The 24021-nt window shown below is 47.0% G+C and overlaps 1 pseudogene; it reads left to right on the top strand.

Annotated features, from left to right (window-relative positions):
* The first annotated feature begins 1384 nt into the window (after positions 1–1384).
* Positions 1385–24021, top strand: part of LOC141048870 (cytochrome P450 4B1-like) — a 73887-nt pseudogene continuing 51250 nt past the window's right edge.

The following is a 24021-nucleotide window of genomic DNA, read 5'->3' as shown; positions in this document are numbered from 1 at the left end:
CTGATTAATTATGGGTTTAATCCTCACTTTGGGGAGTTTTCACGGGTGGATTCCGGTTGCCCAGGGCAGAGGGGTCCGTTCAACGGTTAAAAAACCTCTGGGCTGAGGTCCAGCGTAATATCTCTCGGGCCCAGGGGAGGTACAAATATTTTGCTGACAAAAAGAGAGCCCTGGGAGACTTGTTTCAGGTGGGAGAGAAGGTTTGGCTTTGCACACGTAACATCAAATTAAAGGTACCATCAGCTAAATTGGGACCAAAGTTCATTGGTCCGTACGAGATTATGGAGATAGTCAACCCAGTGGGGTATAGGTTGCGTCTCCCCGCCTCTTTAAAAATATCCAATGTGTTCCAAAAAATCTCTGTTGAAACCCGTCGGTTCTGTCAAGGAGGACTCCGAGTCTGTTGTTCCTCCAGTGTTGGTGGAGGGTCAATTGGCGTATGAGGTCAGACATATTGTGGCCTCTCGGCGGGTGCGCCGCTCCTTGCAGTACATGGTCCACTGGAAGGGATATGGACCAGAGGATCGCTCATGGGTTCCTGCTCACTCTGTACATGCAGATCGCCTGGTTCGGGCTTTCCATGCCAAATACCCGGGGAAGCCTGGGGGTCCAGAGGCCCCCTTTTGAGAGGGCTGTACTGTCATGATCCCAGTGCAGGTTTTGACCTGCACGTCATGGGTTAATGTCTGGAGCCCAGTTCAGGCTTTGACCCGCACGCCTGGGGTTAATTATTGTGGCCTCTTTGGTTCAGGGAGAGCTTCTTATACCCCTGAGAAACTCCCATCCCTGTCAGTTATACTTTTGCCTTTGGCCGAGTGTTTTGACCCCTGTGTGCCTGTTCGTTGTCTTATAGCTTGCTTATATGGTTCTGACCCGGTTCTGTTCCCCGTTGTGAGTTTGCCTGTTGATTCTGTACTGCGCTACCCTCTCTGTGCATGACTCATTGCCTGTGACCTGACTACTCTCTGCTCTCCCCTCTTGCACTTTGCAGCTATCTCCGTGTATGACTCATTGGCGACATCCTGACTATCCTTCCTGTCTAATCCTCTGGTTTTGTCGTGCTCTCTCATGCTTTGAACCCGGCTTGATCTGTTTTCTTCACTGTCTATGCCCCTTGGTAACTTTGTCCCGTAGTTACCCTGCTAGGAGGTTTCCTGCAGCTCCAGCTCTCTGAGGTTTAGGCCACGCTCCCAGCAGTCACGTGCTTCTGGTCCTGCTGTTCTGAAGTACGCACCTTCTCTGCTGCTGCCCGCTTCAAAGGTATCTCTGAGCACAATTTGTTTTACTCAGGATTGTTTCAGTGAGCAAGTTCAGTGCAGTGTTCCTGACATAAAGTGTTTGTGACGCCACCTGTGGTTTCTGGTAAGAGGTGACCAGCGCTGCAGTGCAGATCCTCTGGGACTGATGGTGTGATTCAGCAGAGTTGGAACAGCTCTCCACAGGCAGAGCTATTGTCCCAGGGCAGTGGTTGAAATAAAGATGTTGTGTTTGATGATGATAGATGTAGCAGTGCTGAGTGAGTGTTGCAGGAAGAATTCAGAGGACACAGCTAGGTGCAGTTCCAAAGCTTTACTCACAGTTCTGGTGCAGAGATACCCGCTTGCTGCTGCGTCCTCCAGGTGAGGGACCCAGTCAACTCCAAGGCAGATGAAGAACACCTTTCCAGCACTCCCTTCAGTATGTGCCTCTCCTGGCCATCTCTCTGTGCTGGCTGTTCTATTTCTCTTCTTTCCCAACACCTCACAATCAGTGTCCCAAGCCAGCAGCCACGGACCTTGTCGGATAACATACTCTCTGCGTTTCCTTGCTCCCTTATGGCTGCCTTTCCGGAGAAGATAACTGTGGCTCGTGGCTGAAGTACTTAAAGGTGCCTCTACCTTTGGCTTGCTGGTTGAGTCTGATGATATCTCCCTTAGGCTAGGGGGCTGATACCTCTCTGCGACCTGATCCCTCCACCTGACCTCTGTCAGCATGGAACGGGCCTCACGGGCAGTATGGTCGCTGCACCGTGCCTCTAGGACCATTTCCCACTACAGCGAGCTTCCTTCTGTCACTTTCCCTTCCAGCAACTCCTCCAGACCAGGAGCTGCTCCATTCATGTTCTTCCACTTCCTATACGGGAAGACTCACTGAATTCTAACTTTACTCTCCCGCTGTGAACTCTCTAACTCCACCCACCTCCCAACACCCTTTACTACCCGGCAGGGTTGAGATCCTCCTCCTTTGGAGTCCATCTAGGGTGCCCTGCTGCTATAAGGTGTGTGTTAGGTGCAGGTGTTAGAGTACTGTCAGGTGCCCCCACCTTACCTGGGAAGTGGGATACCACACCTCTGGTTGAGGTGCAGTACCTCTGTGGCGACTGAATCCTCAGGGGCGCCACAGATATACATGCAGAACAAAGAAACAATCAATTATACATGTCATACATTTTACAGTAAATGGTAATACACATAGCTGTGTAGCAATACCATTAAGGAACTAGTGGTAACACACCATAGTGGTGTAGCACTACCAATAAGTAGACATCTATTAAAAACAGATTTTCCTCATCCCCTTACTCATGTATCACCATGTGTCTGCCTATGTCTCCTTCCCTCCCTCTGGCATGCTGTCTTCCTCCTCCTCCTCCTCCTTTATACAATGTCCTGTGAACCTGCCTCATCAGAGCAGGATCCTCAGCTTGTCTCTTGCTGCAACACAATCCAGAGAAATATAGCAGAGCTCAGGCTGCATATCGGCCATGTCATCCCCTCTATTCTTTGGACTGCTCCCCCTTAGTCCCTCTGATCTGTGGTCCTGGGTCGCCTGGTTCTGTCTCCTGTTTGTGCTGGTAAAAGGTTGGTGACTGTATCTAAAATGGAAGCAGCTTGTTAAAGCTTTTAGCCCATTTGAGTGTCCCAAGTGTCACTGGCTGTTTGGCAACGCTCAGGAGGTAAGAGGCGTGCAATGTGATTAACTTTGTGGAAGATTTTATTAAATATTAACATACTGATTACATAGCAATTCCATAAGCAAACACGCTTATTTTATGAGCAAAAGTGCAGTAAAATTCAATTACTCTGGCATCTAAGAATCCAGAAAGTCTGGTGGGAGGTTTCAGTGGATAATAATTTTGGCACCATCTGTAGCCTGCACTTCAACCCCTTAAGGACTCGGTAATTTTTCAGTTTTGCACCAATGTTCTTTTCCTCCCTTTATTCCAAGAGCCAATTTTTTTTTTTTATTCTTCCATCGACAAAGCCAAATCAGGGCTTGTTTTTTTTTTTTTTCCGTGACCAGCTGTAGTTTTGTATGACATATTTTATTTTGCCATGTAATGTGCTGAAAATGGAAATGGAGTAAAAATGTAAAAAAAAAATGTAATTTTGTCAGTGTTATTTGGGTTTTGATTTTCTGGTGTTCATTGAGTGGTAATAATGGCGTGGCGACATGATAACCTTTTTTTACTTTTCCGTTGATGGACCTGTAAATTTTGGTAAGCATGGGATTGGTTTAGCTCCAAGTGTCTGAGTGCCATTGGTCCATGTGAAGTATCTCGGGACAGTTATAGCGAGGCTTGTTCCTCGTGGGAGTGACAGTCGTCTTATCTATCATGATAGTGAGCTGAAGGCTGGGAAAAGAGTGACGAATAGTCTGGGGAAATGCTGTATATTGGGTCACCGAGAATAATGTGGAGAGCCAGAGGTGAGAGGTGCCATGGTCTGTGGTTCAGCGCGGGCTGGGAACATCATGGGGGAGCAGACTGGGAATCTTTCTTCGAACATTTCTTACAAGTTTGATATATGTTCAGAATCAGTCTGATATACACATTTCCCCCATATGTCACTTATCTTGTTCTTGATTTGGGCTTTCTTGCAAAAGTTCATTAATCATTAGCCATCACATGTAAGTGCCCTTGGCCATTTTTTGGAGTTACAGTAAAAATGAGAGAGCCACACATATTGTATGCTGTCACCTCTTCAAGATTGGGGCTAGTCCCAGTTGGATATTTATGGCATATCCTGTCCCAAATGCCCCAGATGAGAAAACACTAATTCAAGTCACGATAGACCTCTAGTATACGATGTCTCCATTTCTTTGTCACGGTCATAAAATGAACTGTTTCTTGTTATCAGCTATCGAAGAGGCTGACTGTAATGTCGGTGGCATGACTGACATGGAGATTGCAGAAAGAAATGTGTTCACTGTGACTGTCTCAGTTATGACAGCTTGTATGTCTTTATCCCAACCACAGTTCCTTCAGAATGGCAGATTATGATTCGTTTTGCCGAACAATACTCGTACGTCTTTCCACTGTGGCTGGGAAATCTCTATGCAGCCCTGACGATATGCCACCCCGATTATGCAAAGGCGATCCTGTCCAGACAAGGTAAGAGCCCTTATCGATCATCAGCCTGCTGACCATCTGTCTTGTACTAAATTAAAAAGTAATCACCAACCCAGAAGACCATCACTGATAACAAGAACAGGACTCCGAAGCGCCCAGTTTGAAAGGAGCGATGACCTGTTCAAAGTCTATATGACTGCCAGAGGTAGCCAGGTGCTCTACTTGGTCTACTTGGCTATCTCCAGCTTTCCTGATGGCAATAAAAGGTCCTGCTTATTTTGATTCATTAATCTTGGGCACACCAAAGCCCCATTTTGGTATCAGTGGATGCCTAGTTGATAGCAAGTTATGACCTATCTCGAGACAACCCTTTTAAATTCTTTGAACGAAACATTATAGGCTATGGGGCCTGTAGGTTTGCTTGAGGCCTCAAGTCAATTATACTAGATGCCCAAAATGTGGGATCATGCAGGCTCCTTAAAAAATAATTCCCTAGTATAAGCTGCAGGTTCCACTACACCTCTTGAAACTCAACACAACCAGCCATAGAGTCACCATTCGGTGAGTTACTGTGCGAGCAGTGAGATTATAAATGTCTTTGCCATGTGATTGTTGTAATGGTTGATTCACTAAAAAAGTTCAAGGAGGGTTACATAACTTACAGGTTATGGGTACAAGACTCTGTGATGGAATGTTGATCCAGAGAACTAGTCTGATTGCCGTATGTGGAGTCGAGAAAGATTTTTTCCACTAATATGGGGCAATTGGCATTTGCCCTAATGGACATATTTTTTCCCCTGGTTAATACCCCTGGGAGCATTTGCCTACATTCTTACATACTACTGTGTGATCATTAAACTTGTTCTCTTTATAAAAGACTTACCGCTAGACTTTCCTGTCTTGTTCAGGGTAATCCTTCCATCTCTGTGTCAATCACTGCTCCATTCAAGAGCTGGGAGCCCTGTTTGGGTCAAAGGGCTGCACACATGTTTTGGCCCTTTTAGGGTTTGTTCACACAGAGGGTTTTTTTTAAGAAATGTTGAGAGTAGAAACTGAGTGGAAACTCTCCAAATCCTACTCAAATTTTTCAAATACTTGGAGTTTCTGTTCAGTTTTCAATCCAAAAACTCAACAAAAAGACTCAGTATGCACATACTCTTAAATGTTCTTTTCAGTTATAGTCTCTTGAAATATATTCCGTTTTTTTACAGATCCGAAGGATAGTTTTACTTATGGCTTTCTGACTCCGTGGATCGGTATGTAATCTAGTACTAGTACTTTACACGTGCCGCGCCAATTCTTTGGAATGCACTTCCCAGGTCAATACGATTAGTCCCCAATCCCCTCAATTTTAAGCGTGTCCTGAAAACGCATTTATTCAGACTGGCCTATCGCCTCAACACATTAACCTAACCTATCCCTGTGTGGCAGAGCCAAAAGTTTTACCATAACCAGGTTCCCAGCATCATGTTCCCACATGCTTTATGCATCCATTAGCCCTTTGTGTCTGTACTGTTACACACTTAACATTATGGCTGGTCCATACAATCAGGGCAACTGTTACCACCCACCTTTCGTGTCTCCCTCTTTCCTCATAGACTGTAAGCTTGCGAGCAGGGCCCTCATTCCTCTTGGTATTTGTTATAATCTACTGTATGTGATTATTGTTATGCTGTAATGTCTATTGTCTGTACAAATCCCCTCTGAAATGTAAAGTGCTGCGGAATATGTCGGCGCTATAAAAATAAAATTTATTATTATTATTATATTAGTACTAGCTGATGTACCTGTAGACATTAGATGCTTGCCGGAATACAGTGATCAACTTTATGTCTATGAGCACCATCAAACACCCCCTTCCAAAATCTTAGATCACATCTTAAAGCCTCATAAAGCTAATTTTTAAGTTTTTCATCATTCAGGGGAGGGATTGCTGGTGTTGTCAGGACAGAAGTGGTTTCAGCACCGCCGGCTGTTGACACCTGGATTCCATTATGATGTTCTAAAGCCGTATGTCAGACTGATGTCCAACTGTGTCACTGTCATGCTGGTAAGGACAGAAATATGTATTTAACAAGGAACATAGTATTCCATTCTGAAACTCATTCCTGTTATTTTCTTTCAGGATAAATGGGAACGTCTTCTTACCAAAGAAAGCCCAGTGGAGCTTTTCCATCATGTCAGCCTCATGACTCTGGACACCATCATGAAATGTGCCTTTAGCTGTCACAGCAACTGCCAGTTGGACAGGTTTGTCAAAACCCTGTAAAAAAAACCTTTTTGGTAATAAGAATTTCCATTTGATAAAAAAAAAAGTTGTACACAATTACAGAAACACAGGTGCATCTTCCAAAAACAGCGAAACACCAAACTTATCCCATGGTCAGATGGAAGAAATCAGCCATGTTTTTCTAGTCCTGTACAACTTCAGGAGCCCACTCCATATGAATCAGTTTCTGCGGTCAATAACAAACCTAGCAACTAAGCGGTTAGACAGAGGAAGCGGGCTCCTTCAGTCAAACCATATCCCACTGCAACACGATCATAGGTTGTTGTATCACCTACTGTCCTAATGACTGCTGCGGCTCCTATTAAGCGCTCCTAAAATATGACCAGCAATGAAATGGTCTTATGACTTCCTAAATATGTTAATTACCCTAAAATTGTGCACAATGATAACATTCCGGTCTTTTGTCTTATAGTGAGAGTACTTACATCAAAGCTGTATATGAGTTATCATATCTGGCGGACTACAGATTCTTCTTTCTCCCGTATCATAATGATGTCATTTTCAATCTGAGCCCCCATGGATTCCGATTTCGCAGAGCCTTAAAGATAGTGCACGGACACACGGGTGAGTGTAACATCTAGATTCCGGATAACTCTCCATGTTTTCCCCAACCTGCTGCAAGGGAGTTAAAGTATAGCAAAAGATGATTTAATGATAAATTGCTTTTTATTTTAGTTTTAAAGTATGCTTATAATATTTCTTTTTAATTATTCTATTATCCCACTTTGCACATGTTGCTGATAGGTTGATGTTCTGGTCTTTTGAGACCTCCAGCATTTGCTTAAAAAACCCCCCAAATAAACACTTTGAAACATGCAGCTCATTAGGCTGAAGTCCATGGAGGGGAGCATGGGCTCAATAGAGCGTCTGTGAGCCTATACACCGCTTTGTCCTTGGGGTCAGAGACTTTGTATTGAGCCCGTACACTGCTCTATGCAGGAGTTGAGTACTTTGGCTTGATAAGTTGTATGTTTCAGAACTTTTTGTTTTTGAGCAATTGGTGGTGGTCTCAGGACCTAGACCTGTGCCGATTGTGTAAGGGCAGAAATAATAATAAAGTGAATCTATCATCTTTATTTTTTTTATGTTTTTAGTTTATAGCTATTACCACAATGTTTGTTTGTATTAGTCATGAACTTTGAGTTGCAGCTAATTCTAACAAACTAGTGTGGCGCCCCTGAGGGTTCAGTTGCCACAGAGGTACTGTACCTCCTCCTGAGGTGTGGTACCCCACCATCCAGGTAAGTTCCGCAAACCACACTCTTCTCTAATCTTCCATCTTGGCTGCCACCCCAGTGTCCACCAGGACCTAAAGTCAAGGTTTGATTTTCCCAGAAGGATGCCATATACAGTCTTATACATTTCTTCGTAACACTTGGCTAAACATGTCCAGGTTTTACCAGGCTTTTATTTTTAGAGAAAAGGTTGTATCGGTTAGTCTCTTTCTTGATCCTGTTTGACCAGGTAGTTGGCAGGAAAAAAAACATAGCGGTCTTGTTTATGTCAGCACTAAGTATCGGATTAATACTCTCTCCCTTCCCTTTGCCAAGTGGGTCAGTTTTCTATGTGCTTCTTTGGACCCATTGCCAAGCAATGCTGGAAAGCTGATGAACACAGACACGGAAAGAGGAAACTGAAACTGATTTTTGCTGAACTTGAGTTAGGAAAGTAATTTGTTAGTCTTACAATGAGGCCACACACTTGAAGGTTACATATTTGATTGTGCAGATTGTCTCTTTAGAGAGGAAGGAAACTAGAACTCTAGTTCCACCTACTGGAAGCAGCCTTGCCACATGACTTCGTATACAAGTCAAACCAGAATCTCTATTTACAGACACGTGTTTGAGGGTGTTTGCCCCTCCTCAGTGCACAGTAACAGTTGTGATTTAGATGTATGAGAGGCCTCTGATTGGGGTTTAAGGGGCCAGTTGTCAGTGGTTACATAAAAGCATAAAATGTAATGCTCGATGGTTACATTGCAACATTAAGGCACAGAGCTTGAAGGTTTCATGACAATACAGTGGCACTGAGCTTCGCATTTGCCCAACAGTATAGTAGTGCTGAACTTGATCATAACCCAAAAACACTGGAGCACTGAGCTTGTTGGTTGTGGTATACAACAGGAACAGTTTCAATAGCAAAGGGTGTTTGTAGTCTACAGTGGCTCATGTCTAGAAGCAGTGTCACTTATAGATGCAGGATACAATAGAATTTGAAGTCGCACTCCTAGGCAACGGCTCTCCTCTCTGTCTTTGGTCATAGCATTCTCCCAGTACATGTAAAAAGTGCAGGTGTTGGGTATGTCACCACGGAATAGACGGACCAACAGTTAAAGGGGGTTTACTTACATGGATTAACTCTGGCAATATAACAGTGCGAGTATTAGTATTGTGAAACAAGTTCTCAGACAGGCAAACAGTATAAACAGTAATAGACGGTATTTCTTGGAAAGAACTTATCAGTCTGAAAGGGACTTGCTTGAAGGGTCGAACTTCTCCCACGTTGGTGCCGAACAACAGCGGCACTTGTCGTCTCCAGTCTCTGTGAACACTGTCGTCTTTAATAATCCCCTGCCGGGGTCTTAGGGGTTACTGCGGGAGCCAGAGGGGGTACGAGGCAAACAGGGTCCCCTATGCTCCAAGTCCTTCGCTCCAACACTAGAGTTAAGCCTCTCCACAGGAATCAGGGGCTCTGTACTAACACCGCGGGCATCGGGGCTTTGCGCAAGGGCCATTGTCTCTGCACGGGCCACTGTCTGTGCACAGGCCACTGTCTCTGCACGGGCCGCTGTCTCTGCACAGGCCACTATCTCTGCACGGGGGTCAGGAAGCACCTCTACTCTCACTGCAGACTCCAGTTCCACGTAGTCACGAGATGCAGTCTTTCTGTGCAGTCCCCCGGTATTTGCCCTCTGATCGGGAGTTCTCTCTCCTCCCCAGAGCGCGGCTGCGTCTTGTCCTGACTGCTGCCAAACTGCTCTGAGGTCTGCGCGCGCATTTCCCGCTCTCTGCCCGGCTTCCTTCCTCTGCAGCACCACTTCCTCCTCCCCACTGCTACTGACAGGCCCAAGATGCAGTCAGTCCAGGTCCAAGAGTCTTCCCCCTGGCAACCCCACTGCGCAGCTATATGGTTCCGGGTATGGAGCAGAGAAGGTAAACCCTTTCTTGTCCTTCTTATACTTCACCCCCTTACATACAGAATCTCTGGGGAAAGCAAACCTAGTCGTCATAAGGCATAAGAGCTATCACATCATCTATTTTACTGTCAGGCCAGGTTAAATTCACCAAAGGTGGTTTAAGAGTAGACAGGTTGGCATGGTTAATCACTGTAGATCAGGGTGAGACTCGCTGTACTTTTCCAGGGGTGACAATTTTGGCCAGGGCGTTGCTCTTACACTGTCCAAGGTAGTCATCAGACAGCAGTCCATAACTCCTCGATGTGTCTCCGGCCACTTTTCGGTAGAGGCATCGCCTTCAGCATATTTTTCTACTATCACAGTTCAGGGCAGGTCTTAGCATAGTATAGCTGGTAATCACAGTAATGAATTTCAAGAACCATCTTTACTGTCAGGTTAACCTCCGGCCTTCAGACCGCTGCCTGCTCAAACTAACCGCTTGAGAAAGAACTTTATCTGAGCTGTATACATTTCCTAACTAGCCTCTATTGTTTAGCTAGTGTACTTGTGGCGCCCCTGAGGGTTCAGTCGCCACAGAGGTACTGCACCTCCTCCTGAGGTGTGGTACCCCACCATTCAGGTAAGGTGGAGACACCTGACCACACTCCAACACCTGCATCCCACACAACATAGTAGTGTAGCAAAGCACCCTTTGGTGGCTCCCTGCTTGGAACACGAAGAGTTCTGGGAGGTGGGTGGAGCTTAGTCTGCACAAGAGAGCGGGAGATTATTAGGACTTGGGGGGAGTCTGACTCAGAGAGTCGGTGAGAGAAGATCCCCTGAGTGGGATGGATTGAAGGAAGTGCTGCAGCAGACCTCAGTGACCTGGGTCTGCTGGCACAGGAAAGAGATATTCAGAAAGCCTAATTCTCCATAAGCAAGATTGATTTGTATGGAACGTGAGGAGAAGAGAACTAAGGATTAGGGTTAGAGCAGAGCCCTACCTCAAGTTCTAAGCGCATGGCCGGGGTCCGGTCCCCGAGGTTGTATGGATACTAATGGTCCTGCGACAGACTCCGGAGGAATAGAAGTTGTCACCACTTTATTCCCACACAAGACTTGGGTTCACAACAGCAACGTGAGTGAGCCGGGACTTAGTAGCAAGGAGTCCCCGAAGCAGGCTACAGCTGTCTGCCGTACAAGTAGAGTTCTAAGAACATCTGAAAGGAGGAACTCCAGTATAACTCAGTACTGTGAGTACTTCAAATAGGCGCTAGAAGGGAGACGTTCAAAAAAGGCACATATGTTGGCGGAGTGTTGGAGCGGAGTACTTCATCTCGCCTGGAGGTTGGCTGAGCCCCGGACCTGGAGGACACGGCACGGATGCGGGCACCTGTATGCACAACAGACTGTGAGTAAAGCTTTGGAACTACATGCCCTGGTGTCCTCCGCTTAGTCCTCTGCCAACCCACTCAGCACTGCTACATCTCTGTGCTTAACACTGCACCATTCTCCTCTCCTCACTAGCTCTCCATCTACACTGCCCTGGGACTACAGCCCTGCCTGTGGAGGGCTACACCATCATTGCTGCACCACACCATCTGTCCAGAGGATCTGTCTGCAGCGTCGGCTTAACACCTTCATTGCCGAACACCACAGGTGGCGTCACGAATCATTATAAACTTTAATCATCATCCACATACACACTATTCCCCTTTTACAATGGACGCCCAGGGCCACGGACCAGGTCACCGCTACCGTGACACTTCCCATTGAAATCAACGGGCCCGGCTCCGAGTACCCCGCTGCCCTGGGTGAGGGCGACCGATCCATTTTTGGCATCACGAACAGGATGACGAAGCCCGGTGCCACCGGGTTCTGTGTGCCGAAGATTTATTGGACTTGTGATTGCTGAAAATGTGCAAAATAACCAAATTGATAGACTGTAAAATGGACTCTCAAAATGGCCGCCGGCGAGGTGAAGAAGGGCGTGACAACATGGGTGGTCCTAAGAAAAGAGCGCAAACTGTCCTGGGCCTCCACTGCCTAAACTTCTATGCTACAGCAACATGGCCCACCCCCAGAGGGGTTCGTATACTGGCCTGGTATGGAGGAGTAGGAAGAATACGCTGCCCCCAGAAGGAGGAGCGAATCTCAGTGGCGGGAAAAGAGCCCAGGAAGGAGAGAGAACGCCAGGACGCCATGATGGAAGAAGGAAGGAGGCCTGAAGAGCGCAAGGAGGTTGAGCTGAACTTCCCCGGCGCAGTAGCTGAAGGCTCCGACCCTGCTTCCACAATGGACCGCCAGCAGCTGGAGGATGAGATTGCCCAGCTGACTCACCGTCTGCGGCTGAGACAAGAGGCTCTCTTGACCCTCAACTTGCAGCACGCCCAGGCGGGGCCCACATCAGCGGTACCTTCACCACTGGTACCCACCGCCGATGCACTGGTTCTCCCTCAGGCAGCATTTGTGGAGCCCGCGGCTGCTGAGATGCCATCAGCAGCGCCTGTTACCATCTCCCCGCTGCAACCGCCGCTGAGTGCTGCCTGCCAGGAGGAGCTACCAGAAGGCCCGGGAGCTGAGCAGGAAGAAGCTGTGCTCCTGCCTGGATCTAGCGCGGCCGCGCAGGTCCCACTGGAGGCCCTTGCGGACCCTGAGACGCCATCCGCTCCACCACTGTCTCCCGCCTCTGACCAGGCAGCTCCAGTCACCACCGCTACCACCAGCTGCCACCCGATGCCTGCACCGGAGCCGACACAACGCCGCCAGGAGGCTCCAGGTATGAACGCCGCCCCTGTGGCTGGGAGGGCCTCGGGTGCACAGCTGCTGCAGCGTCCGGGCAGGTCGTGCTGGACTTGGTCTGGGACCGGGATTCTAGTCCCTGGGGGCAAACACCTGAACCCCTAGCAGTAGTGCCTCTGACCACAGTGGGTAGAGGCTGGCCCCAAGGGGTGGAGGAGGAAGAAGAGTCCTATTGCCAGCAGACCCTCCACCAACTGGCAGCCGAGCAAAGGGAACGGGAACAGCGGAGATTGGCCGTGCTGGGCCCTGACATGGACCGGAAAGAAAGGGTCCGTGCCGGTCACTATGGTCCCCGGGACTCAGCAGGATCGGGTCAGGTCCTTAATGTCAACCAGGAACAGGGGTTTGGCTTCATCTCAGACCCCCAGAGGATTTCTGACCTCTTCTTCAGCTGGAGGGATGTAGACTCCCACCGCTGGAGGGGACACCCTGCTCGTGACTTCCACCCGGGAGAATATGTCACCATTACCCGGCATGAGGGGCTACGTGGTTGGTATGCCCTGAATGTGCGCCGCATACCGGAGGACTTCATAGCGGCCTACAAGAGGGAAAATGCCTATGTTCCCCCAGCAGGAATACCTCCAACTGTGGTAGCTGTACCTGCAAAGGTCAGGCAGGCCACCTCCACTAAAGTGCAACATCCAATGGTACAAGTTGCTACCCCTGCTGTACCACAGGCAGCAGTTCCACCAGCTGCCACCTCATCTGCATAGGCAGCCACCAACCTAACTCCTTGGTAGAAAGAGTACCTGCAATTTGTTAATCCGCCAGGAGGTGGAAAAGCAGAAAGTCTTCCCTGGAAGCAGAAAAAGAAGTCAGCTTCCACCACCCCAGGAGGAGACCAACAATAAAGAACATTTCCACAACTAACTAACTGTTACTCAGGAGGGTATTGGCACCGTTGTGCCCCATTGTTTATCATGTTTTTCTTCAAGTTTGCCTAGTTTTTGACATTAGTATTTTTGAAATTTGAACTGCCGTGATCATGAACTTGGAATGAGTCACAGACTTTCTTGTATATAGTTGCACCTTTTAAGGTGCCCTCTCTCTTGGTTTTTCATAGGCCTTCTTTAAATAAGAACTACCTCGGACTGGGAGCTCTGCTCCTATCATAAGGACATTTCAAGACATTTTGGGCTGGACCAGTATCTACTTTATCCAAGAATAATTGCACTAATGTCTTAGTAATCAATGCTTTATCCTAAGTCATATTACAAGACTCGTTAAAGGGTTGATTGTGACTTGTAGGATCGCTACTACCAATAGGTGGCGCTGTAGAGTAAAAGTCCTCTTTCTCTCTGAAGAGGCAATTTGCATAATCAATGCTTAGCATTTTATAGTGAAGGATAAGAATAGGTTGTTATGATAGTTTTTGATAAAGATACTGATAGCAATAGAACTTAGTAGGTATCGGAATAGACAGAATTTGATAATGCTTTAATAAAGATGTGTGTTGAATAAATAAATAAAGGTTTAAATTTAGGTGACGAACCAGGCATCAGCGGTTGTCACTCATGGTCTAAAAGAAATGTGTATGATAAAAGAAAAAGAAAGAGATACTGCAGTACTTAAATTGGTAGTAAACGTATTAGTAATTTGTACTTCCATATAACTTTAAAATAGGTAATATGCTAAGTTATAGATAGTCTGTTAAATTGTTTGTAACGTTCAAGAATCAGTGCCTCCCAAATTGGGAAGTTTAGTTTAAGAACTGTTTATTAAGCCTTTCAAAAATTTTTGTATGTTCCTTATTTTGTAACATCTTTGTTTCACTTGCAGCCCGCGGACGTGCTGTATTTAACGGGGGGGTATGTGGCGCCCCTGAGGGTTCAGTCGCCACAGAGGTACTGCACCTCCTCCTGAGGTGTGGTACACCACCATTCAGGTGAGGTGGAGACACCTGACCACACTCCAACACCTGCATCCCACACAACATAGTAGTGTAGCAAAGCACATTTTGGTGGCTCCCTGCTTGGAACACGAAGAGTGCTGGGAGGTGGGTGGAGCTTAGTCTGCACAAGAGAGCGGGAGATTATTAGGACTTGGGGGGAGTCTGACTCAGAGAGTCGGTGAGAGAAGATCCCCTGAGTGGGATGGATTGAAGGAAGTGCTGCAGTAGACCTCAGTGACCTGGGTCTGCTGGCACAGGAAAGAGATATTCAGAAAGCATAATTCTCCATAGGAAAGATTGATTTGGACGGGACGTGAGGAGAAGAGAACTAAGGATTAGGGTTAGAGCAGAGCCCTTCCTCAAGTTCTAAGCGCATGGCCGGGGTCCGGTCCCCGAGGTTGTATGGATACTAATGGTCCTGCGACAGACACCGGAGGAATAGAAGTTGTCACCAATTTATTCCCATACAAGACTTGGGGGCACAACAGCAACATGAGTGAGCCGGGACTTAGTAGCAAGGAGTCCCCGAAGCAGGCTACAGCTGTCTGCCGTACAAGTAGAGTTCTAAGAACATCTGAAAGGAGGAACTCCGGTGTAACTCAGTACTGTGAGTACTTCAAATAGGCGCTAGAAGGGAGACGTTCAGAAAAGGCACATATGATGGCGGAGTGTTGGATGGGAATACTTCATCTTGCCTGGAGGTTGGCTGAGCCCCGGACCTGGAGGACATGGCACGGATGCGGGCGCCTGTATGCACAACAGACTGTGAGTAAAGCTTTGGAACTACATGCCCTGGTGTCCTCCGCTTATTCCTGCACCAACCCACTCAGAACTGCTACATCTCTGCGCTTAACACTGCACCGTTCTCCTCTCCTCACTAGCTCTCCATCTACACTGCCCTGGGACTACAGCCCTGCCTGTGGAGGGCTACACCATCATTGCTGCACCATACCATCTGTCCCAGAGGATCTGCCTGCAGCGTCGGCTTAACACCTTCATTGCCGAATACCACAGGTGGTGTCGTGCATCATTATAAACTTTAATCATCATCCACACGCACACTATTCCCATTTTACAATGGACGCCCAGGGCCACGGACCGGGTCACCGCTACCGTGACCCTTCCCATTGAAATCAACGGGCCCGGCTCCGAGTACCCCGCTGCCCTGGGTGAGGGCGACTGATCCATACTCTCACCCTACAGTTTGCTAGTTCACACTACACAATAGTGTAGAACAAGAAAAAGAAGCTTAAAACGGAGCACTTCTGAGGAAGGATATTAGATATGATGAATGTGAACAACCATGTTAAAACTCAATCAGCCTGCTGCTACCAGGTCTGGACATCCTTAATGAGGTGCTGTAATACGAGGCAGCTAAAAACAAAAAATCGGAGTGCTAGCCGGAGACCGCGATAGATCCACGCTGGGAATAAAGCAGAGAAAGACCATGCATATGGATCACCAGAAAAAATAAATAATAAATATATCACAAAATATAATGCAAATAAATATTTTATTGTTCACAAAACAGAAATAGGATACACTACACAAAAGTAAAAACACTTAAAAAGGGACAGACACAGCCCCTGTAGATCAATGCAAGTTGATCAATACAAATATGTGGCGCCCCCAGGAGTATGGCCGCCACAGTGGCTTTGCCTTCCTCCAGGGAGGGTAATGCCAGGCTTGGAAGCAGTGAAGGGTCTCTCTCACAGTTAACCTATAAATGCAACACAGTTCCACTCCAGGCCAGCAGGGGGGACTCTGAACCGGAATTGAGGGGAGAAGTGCTCTCTGAGGGCCAAGAGGAAGGAGTGGTCAGTGTGAGGAGGTCCACGTGTGCAGACGTGTGGAGTGAAGCTGGAGGTTGAGCTGAGGAAGGAAAGCTCCCTCACAGTGAGAGCGCTTGAACTGGAGCCTGGTCTCCACGGTTGTACGGATACTAACGGTCCTGCAACAGATACCAGAGGAGTAGGAGGCTGTAAATGCCCTACTCCCATCTAAGACTTGGAGGCACAACAGCACGGAGTGAGCCAAGGGAGGAATACGGCTACAGCTGTCTGCCATACAAGGTAGTTCTAAGAGACAATAATAAAAGTAGGAAGAACTTCAGTGTAACTCAGTACTAGGAGTACTTCACTCAAATAAGCTGAGAGAGAATCCCTGCGCTGATTCCAGGCTAGCCTGCTCCAGTACCATCTGTAATCAGGACCCTGGACTGCATTTATCAAGTAAAGGTATAGAAATTGCACCCCGCTGTGTCTTTGTCTGCTTCCTACCCTTCCGGCACTGCTACATCCCCGTGCCAACCACAACTACACTGCCCTGGGACTACAGCTTCACCTGTGGGGAGCTTTCACATCTTGGCTGCACCCAGTGGCGTAGCGTGGGGGGGGCGGGGGGGGCGGTCCGCCCCAGGCGGCACGTGTGTGGGGGCGGCACGGCAGCAGCAATTCAATTCCTCTCCTCTGACTGGGAGAACAGCGCGGACTCCGCGGAGGCACAGTGCAGGCGCTTTCTACCTTCTACGCCACTGCCTTGCTGGACTCGGACTCGGAGCCCCGGCTGCTTTCTGCTCCTGAGCCGGTGCTGGGCGGAGGTGTTGGCCGCTCGGGGCTGGTTGTTCGGTCGGAGCTGCCAGAAGAACACGTGGCGTGTGGCTGCGGTGACGCAGGAGGAGCGGATCCCGGGACACAGGAGCCGGTGAGTGAGGGGGACGGCGGGAAGCGCTGCCCAGCCTGCCCATGATGTCTGTGAGGGGAGGGAGACACCGCGGTATGTGATTGCCCCTTGAATTTCATTCCATCATGTAATGTTATGCTACAGGGGGCGGCATCTGGGTAATTACTCCCTCTCCCCCATTTACTAATTCTAAAGTTGAGGCTCCCTAATCCTTGGAGTTGGATTGCCTACATCTTCATATAGCTGATATTATGCAAAAGAGTTGGGCTCTGTAGGGAGAGGACATGGGGGCTGTGCAGAGGAGGACATGGGGGGGCTCTGTAGGGAGAGGACATGGGGGGCTGTGCAGAGGAGGACATGGGGGGGCTCTGTAGGGAGAGGACATGGGGGGCTGTGCAGAGGAGGACATGGGGGGGCTCTGTAGGGAGAGGACATGGGGGGCTGTGCAGAGGAGGACATGGGGGGGCTCTGTAGGGAGAGAACATGGGGGGCTGTGCAGAGGAGGACATGGGGGGGCTCTGTAGGGAGAGGACATGGGGGGCTGTGCAGAGGTGGACATGGGGGGCTCTGTAGGGAGAGGACATGGGGGGCTGTGCAGAGGAGGACATGGGGGGCTCTGTAGGGAGAGGACATGGGGGGCTGTGCAGAGGAGGACATGGGGGGCTCTGTAGGGAGAGGACATGGGGGGCTGTGCAGAGGAGGACATGGGGGGGCTCTGTAGGGAGAGGACATGGGGGGCTGTGCAGAGGAGGACATGGGGGGCTCTGTAGGGAGAGGACATGGGGGGCTGTGCAGAGGAGGACATGGGGGGGCTCTGTAGGGAGAGGACATGGGGGGCTGTGCAGAGGAGGACATGGGGGGCTCTGTAGGGAGAGGACATGGGGGGCTGTGCAGAGGAGGACATGGGGGGGCTCTGTAGGGAGAGGACATGAGGGGGCTCTGTAGGGGGAGGACATGAGGGGGCTCTGTAGGGGGAGGACATGGGGGGGCTCTGTAGGGAGAGGACATGAGGGGGCTCTGTAGGGGGAGGACATGGGGGGGCTGTGCAGGGGAGGACATGGGGGGGGCTCTGTAGGAGGGACATGGGGGACTGTGCAGGGGGGTACATGGGGAAGCTGTGTAGGGGAGGACATGGGGGGCTGTGCAGGGGAGGACATGGGGGGCTGTGCTGGGGGGTACATGGGGAGGCTGTGTAGGGGAGGACATGGAGGGGCTGTGCAGGGGGGTACACGGGGGAGGGGGGCTGTGCAAGGGGAGAACATGAGGGCTCTGTAGGGGGTGTACTGTGGGTCTGTGCAGGGGGAAGACACGTGGGTCTCCTTACACTGTTTTATGGTGCAGCTCTCGGCAGGGCAGTGGTGGAGGTTCAGTAGGGTCATCACGCTAATACATACACATATATATATAGAGAGAGAGAACTGCAAGAAGATGAAAGTCTAGAAATTTAGAAATAATAACAGCAGAGTTAGTAGTAGACTAAAAATTAGATCTTTGAGTGTAGTGTGGGCTCTTCGGATTCTTCCGGATTATCAGCGACCAAAGGGGCGGCAAATTTTTCGACCGCCCCGGGCGCCACCAACAGTTGCTACGCCACTGGCTGCACCATACCATCAGTCCCAGTGGATCTGCATGCAGCGTCGGCTTAACATCTCACTTGCCGAACACCACGGGTGGCGTCACGAACTATTCCATTTACATTCCATCATTTCAATTCCCCCATTACTTGGGCGCCCAGGGCCACGGACCGGGTTACCGCTGCTGTGACACATCCCGCTGACACCGGCCCGGTACTGAGTACCCCACAGCCCTGGGAGGGCGACCCAAATACACCCACTGACTGCTAATACTCAATTAAAGAAACAATAAACACATTAAATATGGAGATGCTACTAATATAGCCCTTACTGAAACAGGTAGATATAAACCATTTCCACAGGGGGGTTTTGGTTCCCCAACATTCCTGTTCTATCCTATATTCCTATACACCACAAGGGTGAGTGATATAATGAAGCTGGAGTCATATAATATCCCAGCAGAAAAAAAACAGGATTCAGAGTATACTGAACAGGGAAATAGCCTGAAATCAATGATGTGGGAAAAACCATACGTCACCACAGACCAGTCCTGTCAGAAAAAAGGAATCAGTCGCCCCCGTCATGTAAGTGCAGCAGCGCAGCCAGAGCGGTGAATGATGACCCACGCGTTCCGACACTCAGGGTGTCTTTTTCAAGGTGACACTCACCTTGAAAAAGACACCCTGAGTGTCGGAACGCGGCTATTTCCCTGTTCAGTATACTCTGAATCCTGTTTTTTTTCTGCTGGGATATTATATGACTCCAGCTTCATTATATCACTCATCCTTGTGGTGTATAATAAGGTGAGGATCCAAGAAAAGCACTTCTGAGCATCCGCGCTGCTTTAGTGATAAGAATTCTTCAGAAATCCATATAAATCTTTCAAGTTCTTTATTATATGTACTACAGAAACTACGCGTTTCGAGGTGACAAACCGCACCTCTTCTTCAGGTTACAGTACAGAGTTGTGATCGGTCTATACAAATGACAGCCTTATATGCTGTGTGGGCGTAACCCCCCGTTGTGAGAGAAGGGCGTCAACCTGCACATGCTGCACATAAAGATATTTGGAAAAGACAAGCAAAGTGACATAAATATATAGAAAAACATATATTCGGGATCGTGATAGTATTGTGTATCCTATTCAGACAATCAATGCAATAATATGGACTTTTATAATTAAATAAAAAGAAATATATAGAACACAAAAAAAAGGGGGAACAAGAGAGGATAAGAACCAGTCTCATTGTGATGAGTTTGAGACAAATGTCTGGCGGTTTCACCACTGAGCTATCATGAGTGATGAGCTACCAGTGGTGAGGAGTAGTGGAGAGTAATTACTCATTTGATATAACTAGTGAAGATAGAGAGTGCAAAAAGTTTCCTTTCACCAATAGTAGTGATAAATGGGAGTGTATAAAAGGAGCTATATTTGGAGAAATTATGTATTTTAAACCGATGTTTTTTTTTTTTTTGTTTTTGTTTTTTTTCTATGTTGTCATTCACATGGCAGATCTATGAAAGAACTAGAAGCATTTTGCCACAATTCCCAGTGTGCAAATATGCGAGAGAAAAATATAAAACCAAAGTGTTTAATTTAAAGATGTGTTTTAAAATGATTTAAAAAATTATTTAAAAATAATTTTGTGGGGAAGTTTTTAAATCCCAAAAACCAACTTAATAAAAGGACTGATACGAATTAAAAACAAATGTATTTAAAAATGAGAATTAGCGGTGAACCCAACTATAATATAATTATGTCCACCAGAGAGAGTAGTGCTGAGTGAACTAGAATGACCCAAGGGATCCCTGAGGTATATCCCGGCCAAGAGCGTAGTAGGGGAAAAAAAAAAAAACCCATTAAGAAATGTATCTCACGTAACATATTATTTTCTCATAAAACTTCTCAATTCACCAGATAAAATGTGAGGATAATTTAGTACACTTTAAAAATTTTTTACAAATAAATTGATATATTTAATATACAGAAAAATATGAAAAACATTCCTTAAGGTAAGACTTATATAAAAATATTGCATATTTCATTTAAACCTTTTGGATTAATAGTATCGAGTCGATAAATCCAATAAATTTCTTTTCTACTAAGTTGTAGAAATCTATTCGGAGCATTTTCAGGTATATGGTCAATGGGAAAAATTGTTAGAGAAGAAAAATCATTTTTATGATGTAGGGCACAATGTCTAGATAGTCCATGTTTCATATAGCCAATCCTCACGTTGTGCCTGTGGGAGTTCATCCTTTTTCGAAAACACTGAGTAGTTCGTCCCACGTATTGTTTTCCACAAATACATTGTATTAAATATATAATAAAACTTGATTCACAAGTGAGATTGGCTTTAATAGTAAAAGTTTCACCCGTTGATGTTGAATTAAAAAGGTTTTTTTTATGACTAGTGTTGAGCATTCCGATACCGCAAGTATCGGGTATCGGCCGATACTTGCTGTATCGGAATTCCGATACCGACTTCCGATATTTTTTCAATATCGGAATTCGGCATCGGAATCGGAAGTTCAGTTGATTGACGGCCTGACGTCATCATGATGCGCGGTGTGTGCGCATCATGATGCGCCGTCATTTCGGGCCTTCCGGGGGTCTCTGCCGGCCTGCCGGGGGGCTGTGCCGGCCTGCCGGGGGGCTGTGTGGACTGCCCGGGGTCTGTACCGGCCTGCCGGGGGTCTGTGCACCCTGTGGGGGTCTGTACCGGCCTGTCGGGGGGCTGTGCGTGGGAATTTCCCACACAGCAATGGCATAAAGTGAGACTAGGGACTTTTTTTTTTTTTAAGTGGCGGAGGAATACAGTGCGGAAGGATACCTACCTTCCGTCATTGGATTCCTGCAGCCCGTAGAGAACGGCAGCAACAGCTGATGCTGCAGTTCTCTACCCAAGATCGTCGTGGGACACACTCGTGGACTGCTTCGGATCGTGGGTGAGTATTTTTGTGGTTTGTTATGTTAATATTTATTCCGGAAAAGACAATGACTTCGGGGAACAATGTGACAAGTATTGGTAAGTATGTTACTCTATGTTATATGTACTGTATGTCTATGTATGTATTGTATGAATGTATTGTATGTATGTAGTATGTATGTGGTATGTATGTAGCATGTAGTATGTATGTAGTATGTATGTAGCATGCATGTAGCATGCAGTATGTATGTAGCATGCATGTAGTATATATGTAGTATGTATGTGGTATGTATGTAGCATGTAGTATGTATGTAGCATGCATGTAGTATATATGTAGTATGTATGTAGCATGTAGTATGTAGCATGCATGTAGTATATATGTAGTATGTATGTAGCATGTAGTATGTATGTAGCATGCATGTAGTATATATGTAGTATGTATGTAGCATGTAGTATGTATGTAGCATGCATGTAGTATGTATGTAGCATGCATGTAGTATGTATATGGTATGTATGTAGCATGTAGTATGTATGTAGCATGCATGTAGTATATATGTGTTATGTATGTGGTATGTATGTAGCATGCATGTAGCATGCATGTAGTATGTATGTAGTATGTATGTAGTATGTATGTAGCATGTAGTATGTATGTAGTATGTATGTAGCATGCATGTAGCATGCAGTATGTATGTAGCATGCATGTAGTATATATGTAGTATGTATGTAGCATGTAGTATGTAGCATGCATGTAGTATATATGTAGTATGTAGCATGTAGTATGTATGTAGCATGCATGTAGTATATATGTGTTATGTATGTAGCATGTAGCATGCATGTAGCATGCATGTAGTATGTATGTAGTATATATGTGGTATGTATGTAGCATGCAGTATGTATGTAGCATGCATGTAGTATATATGTAGTATGTATGTTGCATGTAGTATTTATGTAGTATGAATGTAGCATGTATGTAGTATGTAGTATGAATGTAGCATGTATGTAGTATGCATGTTGTATGTATGTAGCATGTAATTTTTTTTTTTTTTTTTTACATTTAACACATTAGCCGGATGATGGGACTACTACTGTCCCATCATTGGCTAATGTGTCAATCACTGTCATGGTAGCAGGCATCGCCCGATGGGACTTGTAGTCCCATCGGACGATGCCTGCACAGCCCCCCGGAGCCTGCACAGCCCCCCGGCAGGCCGGCACAGCCCCCCGGCAGGCCGGCACAGCCCCCCGGAGCCTGCACAGACCACCGGCAGGCCGGCACAGACCACCGGAGCCTGCACAGACCCCCTGGCAGGCCGGCACAGCCCCCCGAAAGGCCCGTACAGACCCCAGAGAGGCTGTACAAGGGCAGGAAAGGGTTTTTCTTATTCCGATACCGGAAGTCCCATAGACTTGAATGGGACTTCCGGTATCGGAATCGGCGATACCGATACTTTTTTTTAAAGATCGGCCGATACCATCCGATACGATACTTTGAAGTATCGGACGGTATCGCTCAACTCTATTTATGACCAATGCCCCTACAACACAAACATTTCTTTTTCCCACATTTATAAATTCCTGGTGGTACTGCAGTTTTCTTTTTAGTTGTCACAGAGATTTTTTGTCCTCTCAATCTACTCGGAGCCACAAGGTTTCTAATATTGGGTGGTCTCCTGAAAGTAACACCTGGGGTTTTCGGTAAAATGGTTTTTAAGATGGGGTCATTTAAAAGAATGTGCCAATTATCCTTTAAAATTTCACGCATTTCCTTATGGTATTTATTAAAAGTGGTAATAAAATTAAGATTAAAACCGTCAGTATTAGTTTTAATCTTTTTAGCTAAAAGTGATTTTTGATCATAATTATTTTGCACATGACCCAGGGATTCCTTTATTAGTTTCTTAGGCTAATTTCACACTTGCTTTTTTTTCCAGCGCGTTTTTAGTGCAAAAAAACGCATAGAAAAAACGCATACAAATGCATACAAATGCTGCGTTTTTTTCAAGCATTTTTATGAGCATGCATGAAAAAAATGCAGCGTTTTTATGCGTTTTTAGTGCGTTTTTACCGCGTTTGCGTTTTTTTCCAACATTAGGTGGCCCCTCACACTAACCCAAACCATGACTTTACTAACCCTAACCCTAACCCTAACCCTAACCCTGACCCTAACCCTAACCCTAACCCTGACCCTAACCCTGACCCTAACCCTAACCCTAACCCTGACCCTAACCCTGACCCTAACCCTAACCCTAACCCTAACCCTTACCCTGACCCTAACCCTGACCCTAACCCTAACCCTGACCCTAACCCTAACCCTGACCCTAACCCTAACCCTAACCCTAACCCTGACCCTAACCCTAAACCCTAGCTAACCCTAACCCTAGCCCTAAACCCCCTTAACTAACCCTATCTC

The sequence above is a fragment of the Dendrobates tinctorius genome, unplaced genomic scaffold, assembly GCF_039654945.1.
Source record: "Dendrobates tinctorius isolate UK_male_01 unplaced genomic scaffold, ASM3965494v1 ptg000138l, whole genome shotgun sequence".
NCBI lineage: Eukaryota > Metazoa > Chordata > Amphibia > Anura > Dendrobatidae > Dendrobates > Dendrobates tinctorius.
The sequence above is the reverse complement of the archived record's forward strand: the minus strand, read 5'-3'. Positions and strand labels throughout refer to the sequence as shown.